Genomic DNA, 12,485 nt, shown 5'->3' on the forward strand with positions numbered 1-12,485 from the left:
TTTCTTAGCAAGCAATTTGGACTCTTCTCCCACCTCACTGTGTTCACTTACATAACAACCGGAACAGAGGCCGTGAGTGTAAATGCAGTTTGTACCATTACAAGCATATTTCACATTGTACCTTCAAACCTGCTAGGGATACATTTACAGTGGGTGTCACCCATAAATCCTTAATCACATGCATAATTACAGTTTTCTTAAGTCCTTTGTCAGACAAGGACCTTCCTGGTGAAACCAGTCAGTCTCCAAGCTCTTTGCCAGACCTACAGTACATTATTATTTCCAGACAGTTCATAATTCTTAGATGCAGCATCACATTTAAACAGTGTTTTATCATCAAACACTGAAAAAGTTGCAAACTGCCCCATTCTCCAGCCGACTGTACTACTGTCTTACCAGGAGTCCCTTGACCCCATTCTCCAGCCGACTGTCCCACTGTTTTACTAGGGGTCCCTTGAACATCTACCATCTAGGCTGGGTTGCATTGGATTTGTGGGTAAGTTAGTAGAAGTTCTTCTGCAGGTTGTAGAGTTATACTTTCTGGACCTTCACTGTCTGGCCTTCTCTACTTGGACCTCTTTACTGACAGACAGGTAGGGGCACAGTGACAAATGCCGTGAAATGTTCAGCATGGCAAAATATGTGCAATTTTTTTTATATATTTCTATACCTAGTTTCTTTTTGAAGACACTTCATGAATATGTATTATCTAAGGATAATTTTATTCATCTCGATAAAGGTGTTGGCACCAGGTGCAATCTGATTGGCCTTCAGAAGAACTGTCACCTTTATAGTCAAATGTGCAGTGTCACACATGTAGCACAAATAGGAGTCTCACTTGAGAATACAGACTCCCATCTTCCCCAGTGTGGCCGTAAAAATGTCCGTGGAACATCCCTGAAATAGTGCAACAACTTGTGGGCTGTGAGTTGACTGAACTGGAAGCTGATAAGTAGATTACAAGTTATGAGTTTTTAAGGGTGGGTAATGGAGGAATGAAAGCAGCAGCAGCAGAGAGAGATATCTTACAAATAATGAGATATATCTTAAGAAAAGACAAAAACATTTTAATTGGAAAAATCTTTTTTAACAGGAAAAAGCTCAGTCATATTTGATTTGCAATAGCTCCCAATTAGAGACATTTGTACAGTTAACAACTGTGTACTCAGTGAGGGACTTGGGGAGTCTGGGACAACTGGGGTTGCTGCATCAGGGGTACCACCTGCACAGACCCCCAGCTGCAGCCCCTTCCCCACCCCTGCCAGAGAATACCATCTTATCTATTTTGCGGCCATAATGGGGGCCGGGGAGATTCTGGAGTAGAGCACCATGTCAGCGGGAGTCAGGCGCCCGTGAGGAGCAGGTCTCAGGCAGAGGAGACTATGAGTGCCCAGTCAGACCCTGAGTGTATTAGATCCCTTTTGTAATGCTCTCGTAATAAGGAACCTTGGTTGGCGATGGGTGCTCTCTCATGCACAGGGCATCCCTTTGGATTCCAGTGTTCACCAATGCCCTTTTGGGGCCTCCGGCTTTCTGCTGTGGAAACCAATAAGAAATAAGAGCATATAATAGCAAAAGTCCCAAAACAAGGTACCGGCAGGATGAGACAAGACAAGGTTGAGAAACAGGCAATGGGTCAAGGCAGGTGGCAGGAATCGAGTCAGGCAGAAGTCAAAAACCAGGAATTCAAATCAACAATATCAACGCTTCGGCAGGATCAGTAAACTGAAGCCAGCTAGGGCACTATTAATGGAGGACTGGCCTTTTAACGCTGTTTTGGCAACAAGACGATCAGCATCAAGTGAAAGCGCCACTTAGAGCCCAAGCACGGATCTAGGCAATCTCCCGGCGCATCTCACACCTTTGCTGCCATTAAATTCATCTAAATAAGCGATTTGGTGCAGTAGTTATTTTTTGTGTTTTTAAGGGAATAGTTGGGAGGTAATTTCTGAATTGCTGTTTTAGCGATTCTTTAACTACGAGTGATTAATGGGTAACAACACTCGCTCTTGTGCTTTCTCTACTGATTAAATATTGCTGGACTCTTTAAGTGTTGAGAGAACTATTGAACAGGGTTACAGAAGGTGTCAGGCTAAATCTTCAACCAACATGACAGAAGTGTTATGCATGATAGTTAACTAAATAAAGAACTGGCAAAACCCTACATCTAGCACTAAGGGGCAGATTTACTAAGCTCGAGTGAAGGATTCAAATTAAAAAAACTTCGAATTTCGAAGTGTTTTTTGGGCTACTTCGACCATCGAATGGGCTACTTCGACCTTCGACTACTACTTCGACTTCGAATCGAACGATTCGAACTAAAAATCGTTCGACTATTCGACCATTCGATAGTCGAAGTACTGTCTCTTTAAGAAAAACTTCGACCCCCTACTTCGGCAGCTAAAAGCTACCGAAGTCAATGTTAGCCTATGGGGAAGGTCCCCATAGGCTTGCCTGTGATTTTTTGATCGAAGGATATTCCTTCGATCTTTGTATTAAAATCCTTCGAATCGTTCGATTCGAAGGATTTAATCGTTCGATCGAACGAATAATCCTTCGATCGATCGATCGCAGGATTTGCGCTAAATCGTTCGACTTCGATATTCGAAGTCGAACGATTTTAGTTCCTAGTCGAATATCGAGGGTTAATTAACCCTCGATATTCGACCCATAGTAAATCTGCCCCTAACAGTTTATTACACATTAACCAACACAGATACATTCACGTAGAATAATCTTTTTACCTAGTTTATATGGATTTCTGTGATTGCTACTAAGCCCGGATAACTACAACTGTCCCCCTGCACATGTGGCTTGAGGGGGAAGGGGGTTGGCGTGAATGTCTGCACCCAAATACTTCTAATACTAGATTAGATAGATATAGTATAATACTAGACTAGATAGATTATATTTAGTTTTTCTGTGGTACCAGAACACCCACGCCCAGCACTGAGCATGAAATACCAAATTGTTATTCCAATTAAGATTTTACAGCAAGCTTGTAATTGCACTATCCCAGAAGTCAATGGTTTGCCGGTCTGTACACCAATGAGATGGCTTGCACAGTCTTGCGTCTTAAGGTGGTCTTTGCTGGTAGCTGACATTTTCTAGATGCAGAAGGAGCAATATAAGAAATTGTTGGTCCTTCTGAAAGCCTTTGCTTGGACATAGAGTCGAAGATATAGAAGATGCATCTTTTGACACGTCTTCCATTGTCCCATGCAAAGGTAGTCTGAAAAATATAGATTTATGATTCATCACTTAGGAATTTAACCACAGCAGATATCATCTATTCATGCATCAATTAGTGGTATATTTTAATAGCTGTGATTCACATTCCACATATTTGGCTGCTAAAGAGTTAGAAGACTTATGGGTGTATTCTCAGGTTCTTTCCACAACACAAAACCTTCTGACATACTGTATGTATTTTCTTACCCAGCTTTTCTTAGTAAATTATGTGCAAGATTTGCAATGCATCTAATAACTTTGGGTTACTGAATGCAGTGAATGCAGTGTGCATAGACAGTGAGAGTGGCTGACACGGTTACCATCGAAGAGAGCTGTTTAGCTGAAATCCTACTATTAGCAGTCTAAAATTACTAATATCAAAACCATAATATCAGACCAAAGATAAACAGTCAAATTTAAACTGCAAAAGCGATCAGAGAAGTACCCACATTTTATTTGGGTTTAGATCCCTTTTACCTCTTTCAAGGGAACCCAGAGCAATGGATTAACTCATCTTTTTTGAACTGGTTTGGTTATATTCCTATTTTAATTAGCAGTTAGGGCAGGTCTCATTCAGACATAAAAATTAAAATCAAACTTTTGTGCCTTTGATAAAGCTCTGACAAAATACATGTCAGGCATGTTCTAAAACTTTTTTTTTCATATATTTGAACTGTAACCAAATACTGGGGTTAAAATCAGTTTTATTGCACGTCTCTGCACTATCTCCAGCTGATTTATATCCATCTTACGGGCTGGAGCCCAGAATACACTGCACACTCCAGGTGAGGCCTTACCATGGAACTATAAAGAGGTAAAATGATGTTTTCATCCCTTGAGTTAACCCTTTCACTGCCAGCTGATATTATACTTTTATTGACAGACTGTTTTTGAACATTTTGCGCTTTTTCACTTTTGGGGCCTTTTCTGGGGGATCTTTTAGTTTACCCACGAAAACTATATATCGTTTTTTTCAGGACAGCCTAAGCTTTCAAAATATGCTAGAATTTTGGTGTAACTCAATTCTGTAAAAAGATATAGGCATGTTTCCCATAATACAAACACATATATCAAAAACAATTTAATTTATGCACAGGAACACCGATTTGGAAAGTGATATGACTCCTGAACGTGCCAATAACATATATATATATATATATATATATATATATATATATATATATATATATATAAAACAAGGGAAAGTTGTTCTCACCACTATTTTTTAAATCCATTAGGCGGGGGTGCAATGAGGCTGTGACCACAAAATACATATAGACAAATACATATATATATCTTTAAATAAATGTCTCAATCCAGTGCACTCAAAACTAAACAGCCTCTGCCTGGGTGCTGGCAAACAAGGGTTAATGCACAAGCAAAACAAAAACCGCACTCCAAGGACTTGCTCAGTGAAAAATCAAAAGTGGTTTATTTTCAACGTTTCGGCACCTATACTCGTGCCTTCATCATGAAGGTGAATCACCTTTCTATGTACTCCAACTACCAAGTTGCAATTCTTTCCTAAGAATTTTTAATTTTGATTTTTGACCTCAAAGCTTCCAATCTACAGCATCATATTTCCCACCGATCATTATAGGGGTGAAGCCTATAGATAGAGAACAGTGCACTCAATTTACTATAGTGCTCTACACATCTTTCTACTCGCAAGTCGCAAAGCTTTCCTAAATTTGGCAATTGTGGTGACATTTCTGAAAATTGCCTCAAAACTTCCATTGTGAAGCATCTTATCTCCAACATATCATTTGGTACCATGATAAATCACCTTAAATATGAATGGGGTCCAATAAACAGTTAGATGGCCACTGTCCATAGGTTTATGAAAGTACATAGCATGTAAAGACTCCAAAATCTACCTTTTCTATCTTATTTGATGGCTTACATTTACCCTACTTTATAAACACAGTGCCAGAAAGTACACATTCTGACAAATTGGATAATTATGTCTTTATACTCCAACCTACCATACTGCAGTCTGCAAATGCTAAAGGCAGCGGTTTTCAGGAAATTTCTGAAAATCGCCTAAAAATATTGCAATTTGCTGCATTTATCTCACCCAATTTCTCACATACAATTGAAAACATCCTAAATATTGACGCCAAGTTTGAAACAGTTTGATGCCCACTATGCATATATGTACCAAAGCAGATGGGCATGTGCGGACCCCAAATTAATATAGCGATTATGAATTTTCTCGGCTGCCAATTAGCCTTCTGTGAACAAAGGCCCTTGACTGTGTATTATTTGCCGCAAGACCCCATAACAGTGCAAAGACCCCCCAAAAACTATATATTTTTGGAAAGTATACATTCTAACGAATATAAAATTGCTAAGAATATGTTTTTATTCCAAATGATCAAAGTCAAAACAATGCTAAAAAAATTTAACAACGCAAGCATAAAACTGCAATAAAATGGCAAATCAATGAAATAACAGATCCGAAGGTCAGAATGCTTGATATAATTGTCATGCTGTGAAAGTTTTTAGGGGAATAACAAGAGGCAAACTGATAAAATGAAGAACTAAAAAAAAAGTACAGTATGTATGTGTTTGTATACATGCGTGTACAGCTCTAAAAAAAAAAAAAAAAAGCCAGAAAAGCAACAAAAAAGATACCTTTAGTAAATTAGTTACTGTGTATGTGTAAATGCATGTATGTGTGTATATATGTGTAAAGAAAACGCACTTACCATTTCTGGGTGCAGCGGGGTCCTTAGCAGCGTTGAGCCATTTGCCTTGATAAAGCGTAAGCGAAACGTACGTCAGCGAGCCTTTAAACCCTTTTTTTTTTTTAAAAAAAAAAAAAAAGCTCATTATTGAAATCTTACCTTTTTAAACTTTAATTGAATCTCGGATCCAGAGAAATTTAATGGAATTACATAGTAACATAGTAAGTAAGATTGAAAAAAGACACATGTCCATCGAGTTCAACCTTTTTTTTTTTTTTTTTAAACTACCTATCTGCCAGTTGATCCAGAGGAAGGCAAAAAAAACCATCTGAAGCCTCTCTAATTTGCCTTAGAGGGGGAAAAATTCCTTCCTGACTCCAAAATGGCAATCGGACTAGTCCCTGGATCAACTTGGACTATAAGCTATTTCCCATAACCCTGTATTCCCTTACTTGCTAAAAAGCTATCCAACCCCTTCTTAAAGCTATCTAATGTATCAGCCTGTACAACTGATTCAGGGAGAGAATTCCACATCTTCACAGCTCTCACTGTAAAAAACCCCTTCCGAATATTTAGGCGGAACCTTTTTTCTTCTAATCGGAATGGATGACCTCGTGTCAGCTGGAAAGACCTACTGGTAAATAAAGCATTAGAGAGATTATTATATGATCCCCTTATATATTTATACATAGTCATCATATCACCCCTTAAGCGCCTCTTCTCCAGCGTGAACATCCCCAATTTGGCCAGTCTTTCCTCATAGCTAAGATTTTCAATACCTTTTACCAGCTTAGTTGCCCTTCTCTGTACCCTCTCTAATTCAATAGTGTCCTGTTTGAGTGATGGAGACCAAAACTGTATGGCATATTCTAGATGGGGCCTTACAAGTGCTCTATACAGTGGAAGAATGACCCCCTCCTCCCTTGACTCTATGCCCCTTTTAATACAGCTCAAGACCTTATTTGCCCTTGATGCTGCTGACTGGCATTGCTTGCTACAGCCAAGTTTATCATCTACAAGGACTCCAAGGTCCTTTTCCATAATGGATTTGCCTAGTGCAGTCCCATTAAGGGTATAAGTGGCTTGGATATTTTTACATCCCAGGTGCATGACTTTACATTTATCAACATTGAATCTCATTTGCCACTTAGCTGCCTAGATTGCCAGTTTGTCAAGATCTTGTTGCAAGGATGCCACATCCTGGATGGAATTAATTGGGCTGGATAATTTTGTGTCATCTGCAAACACTGATACATTACTTACAACACCCTCCCTCATTAATGAACAAGTTAAATAAAAGTGGACCCAATACTCAGCCCTGGGGGACCCCACTAAGAACCTTACTCCAAGTAGAGAATGTCCCATTAATAACCACCCCCTGTACCCGATCCTGTAGCCAGTTTCCTATCCACGTGCAAACGACTTCATTAAGCCCAACAGACCTTAGTTTAGAAAGCAGTCGTTTGTGGGGCACAGTATCAAACGCTTTGGCAAAATCCAAATAGATCACATCTACTGCCCCCCCACTATCCAGAATCTTACTTACCACATCATAAAATGCAATCAAATGTGTCTGACATGACCTATCCTTCATAAAGCCATGCTGATTGTTGCTCATAATGCCATTCATTAGGACAAAATTTTGAATGTGATCCCTTAACAAGCCTTCAAATAATTTGCCCACCACAGATGTCAAGCTTACTTGCCTATAATTGCCAGGCTGAGATCGTAATCCCTTTTTAAATATTGGAATAACATCAGCTTTTCTCCAATCCATAGGCACCATACCAGATGACAGTGAATCTGAGAAAATCAGAAATAGGGGCTGGTCTAAAACTGAACTAAGCTCTCTTAGAACCCGGGGGTGTATGCCATCAGGCCCTGGAGCCTTGTTTACATTAATTTGTATTAAAGCTTTTTGAATCATATCCTGAGTCAGCCACTGACTAGATTGAGCTGAACCATTCGTGCAGTTATTAAGTGAGCCTGTGAATCCAGACTCCTCTATTGTATACACTGAAGAAAAGAACTGATTTAACACATTTGCCTTATCTGTATCTGTTACAACCATACTGGTACCATTATTTAATGGAGCAACACTCTCAACCTGCATCTTTTTACTATTAATATATTTAAAAAACTTTTTAGGGTTAGTTTCACCTCCACCGCAATTAACTCTTCATTTCTTTTCTTAGCCTTCTTGCTGATTTACAACATTTATTATAGTGTTTATATTCATTAAATGCAGCTTCTGTCCCTACAGATTTGTAGTTTTTAAATGCCTTTCTCTTCTTTCCCATTAACTTCTTTACTTCTGTATTAAGCCACACAGGGTGATTCTTAGAGCTTCTACGTTTAGTCCTTAAGGGAATAAATTGAGAACAGTAATGATTTAATATCATTTTAAAGGAAAACCATTTCTGTTCTGTGTTTTTAGCTGAAAACCTAATGCCCCAATCAATGCTCTGTAGGGCAGCCCTTAAGGCACTAAAATTAGCTTTTCCAAAATTCATGGTTTTTGTTGCCCCAGTATATTTTTGTTTTTTGCACCAGACATTAAAAGATATAACATTATGGTCACTATTACCCAGGGGTTCAATGACTTGCACATTTGCTATAAGTTCTGGGTCATTTGAGATCACTAAATCAAGAATAGCATTTTTTCTGGTAGGCTCCTCAACAACCTGTGCTAAAAAATTGTCGTGCAATAAGTTTATAAACTTGTTCCCATTAATTGATCTAGCAGTACCGTTACTCCAGTCAATATCTGGGTAATTAAAATCCCCCATTATCATTACTTTTCTTAAACTAGCAGCCTTTTCTATTTGCATTAGGAGCTTTGTCTCTTCCTCCTCACTTACATTAGGGGGTCTATAACATACTCCTACAATTGATTTGCTGGATTCTTTACAATTGGTGAAGAACTCTACCCATACGACTTCTGCCCCCTCATTTTCTAACATAACCTCCTCCTTTATTTGAGCTTTTAAATCCTGCCTAACATACAGACATACCCCTCCTCCTTTTCTATTGCCTCTATCCCTCCGAATTGTAGCGCTATTAGCGCAGCATTCATTCCTTTTATCTCTAAGGCACTGAGGATTTGTTAGTTTTATAGCAAAGTTAGCTCTCCTTACAAGACAGTTTAACATAGTAACGAGACCATATATATATAATTAGATCTCAATTAATTTTAGTAAGGTAATGTGGGGTTTTACTGCTTTCTCTTGTTTTTAGTATCCTTAGCGGCATTGGTCATGGATCGCAGAGCCTGCACAACATGGAGTGGATGGGTAGCGCTGGGGACACTGGAGGTCGGGTCATGTGATAGTCCTTCTATGGGTGCGACAAGGAGGTAAAAAGTTGGGTCCTGCCACAATTGCGTTGCAACTCCCTTGGCTCATTTCCCTGGGGGTTGGGGGAGCATCAGACTTGCTTGCATGGCAGCAGCGACAGAGCCCTTTCCTGAGCAGCATGTAAGTCAGGGGTGTAAAAACTTTGGTGAGGTGAAAATGTGTTGCTGAACATCTTCCCAAAGGCCCAGGATTATCAGCTTCTTTGGTCTTATTATAATCTGTAGATTGGTCACTATAAGTGCCCCTCTAGACTTCCCACTCTGGAAGCTGCTGTTTGGTTTGCAGACAGAATCAAACATGGTTCTGTATTTATGACTGGGGCAGATCCTTCTTTGCCTTCAGAAATGGCTGGTGTATTGTTTGGAAGGTAAAAGGCGCCAGTTTAGGGTGTGCCCAGCAACAAGGAAGAATAAGTGACTGTCCAGCTGCAACCACCACAGCTGAAACTTCATGCTCCAGCAGCAGCACAATCCAAACATCGCACCCCCCCATGGAGAGAACAGATAATTGCAGTCTGGCTAACTACAAGTGCTAAGGAAACTTGGTGCAAACTTGGTGCTGCCACGCTGTAAGAAATTGCCTAATTTTGTAAATGAACTACTTGTGTAAGCCCTTCCCTAAATCCATGATCTTTCAAAACCTGCTGGAAACTTGTACAGACACACAAAGCATCATATGAAAGGGGGCGCTAGAATGAACATTAGGCTTCTTTTTGATCAGTGTAACATGATAACACAAATTACAGTTAACATGACATTATTAAACATTTTTATTGGAGCTAGTACAAGGCTACTTGCCCTTTTGTGGGGGTTGCCTAATTTTATGAGGCAAATGCTAATTTCCATGCATGTGAGTGAAACCCTATAAACTTTACAGGTGTGGGATGACTGATAAAGGACATATCTGTCTAGGATTTACAGCAAATGCACAGATTAATGTTGCACAATACTGCCTACTTGTAGTTCCATGCAAATTTCTTATCTTACATTTTTAATTCAATAACAATTGCATAGTGAAATGCACGGGATGCATATCAAAACTGGCGTGTAGGGATAGAAAATCATATTTATGTTAGGTCAAGTGTACTTGTGCTGGCCCTTTAAGCAAACATACCTGGCTCATTTATAAACACATCTGGGCAGTAACCCATGGTAACCAATCAAAAGTTTGATTTAAAGTGGTCTCGAAAAATCCAATCTTTGGTTGCTGTGGGTTACTGCCCAGGTGCTAATTTGCCCAGTGTTTATAAATAAGCCCAGGTCTAGGGACTGATATGTCCAATATTATGAACTCATATCTCCGAAGTAGTGGTATCACTAGGAAGGATGAACATAGTGTGGACTAACATATTCTAGATGTCCATTGATATGTCAGATACTAGGAATGATTATTCAGTGGTAAAGTATACTGTATGTTATCTCTAAGCCTATTTGAAGACAGAGAGAAGTGCCCTGGTGATAGTAAATTGCGGGAAGTATTTAGCTAAGTAAAGGAGGAACTGCCATTGCATGAATACATCAGAATAACTGCAGCTCCTGGGCGAATGACAGATGTTTCCTGTATTTATAACTTGCCTTTTATTCATGTACTTTGTCTCCCTCTTAGGGTTGTTTTAACTAATATCATTAGGGTCAAAGTGAGCCTTAACCTGCCTGTTTTGGTATAAAACATTATGGACCTTTCGAAAGTCATCCCCAGTATATCACTTGTTCAAACAGGATTTAGATATGGGGCCTGGGCTAAGTCCTTTACAGAAACAGGTTTGGTACATGGGCACAAAGGTGCAGACAGGGGAGATTGTGGCTGCAGGGAGTCCCAATGCTAGTGAGGAACAGACGGGAATCGCCTATACTGAGAGGCGGCTGTAATTATAAGTACTACCCCGTTGGAGCACTGCTATTCCTTGCACAAGGGGACATAGGTGGAGTGACAAAACCCAGAAAATTTTACAGAGAGTGGGGAAATTCCTTTAATCCTTTGTCCAAGCCAATTGAAATGCAGACCTGCTCCTAAAGAATAGTCCGTCTCATACTGACAGCAAGCATCTAAGGTGACACCAACTGAACTTCTGTATTCCACTGTTTGCATCTGTATGTCATGCACCGTTAGATTGTAAGCTTCATAGGCAAAAGATTGCAATTGTCTTCATGGCTACCATCTCCACGGCAACTGCCAGTCATATCCATAATCAGTGGCCCCCACTTATAAGTTTCTATGTCAAAGCAAAAAAAATCTAAAATGTAATTAAAATTGTGAAAGTCAAAACTATTGGGTGGCCTCCAGATTCCAGTTATTGTAACCTTGCCTCAATTTGTAGATATTCGGTAGCTTGGATTTAAGAAAAATCAGAACTGAAAGGTGACTTCTAATATCCTCAAACATACAACCTCTTCTGTTTGTAGAGTTCAGATTTGGTTGGTGTTGGATGTCCCTAACTGCTCTGTAAATGCAGAATAACTTCATATAATTGCAGGTTGATTTTGCATAATGCTGTTTGCAGAGCGATTGCCACAAGGAAAGAACAGCAACTAGTTATGAAGCAAGACACCACTGTTACAGTGAAGGGCTCTCATTGTGTAAGGCTGTGGTTTTAGTGAAGGAAAGTCTGTTTTTTACAAATTCTAACAAAATAAAGTGCATTCCCCCATTCAGCAACACAGAATTATGTCCTAGTTTTAATGAGCGTATAGACTACGTTTAGGAACAATACAAAACGGCCACTTCTTTTATAATGAGTTGTACTGCAGCCCTCACTATTGATGTGAGGAGGCCTTTGTAGTTTGTTCATAAACAAGAGCCATTTGAAAAACATACAACACACAAACTTTGCAGATAGTGCCATGCTCCAAATTTAACTGAAGGCCCCATTGCTAGAAGGCAGCAATACTAACCCCTAGGCTACTGTGCTGACCCAGAACGGACCAAAGAATTAGGCTAGAAATGATCTCTTATGCATTGTTATTACAGCACAGATACATCAGCTCTGTGTCAAGTAAAGAGCTGTTATTGTGCCTGAAGCTCCCATTTTGACTTTCTCTGTCCATTCTCTGTGCTCAGCCCGATATTGATTAGTGAGCATGAGACAATAAGGAATTCTGGGTAACAGGGTTGGATCACACAGAACCAAAATAGTCTTTTGATTGTTATATATGACATGCTGACATCTATACATTTTGGAAAAGTAGGTGTAAATACAGGGGCTGAACTT

This window comes from Xenopus laevis, chromosome 3L (genome assembly GCF_017654675.1).
Source record: "Xenopus laevis strain J_2021 chromosome 3L, Xenopus_laevis_v10.1, whole genome shotgun sequence".
NCBI lineage: Eukaryota > Metazoa > Chordata > Amphibia > Anura > Pipidae > Xenopus > Xenopus laevis.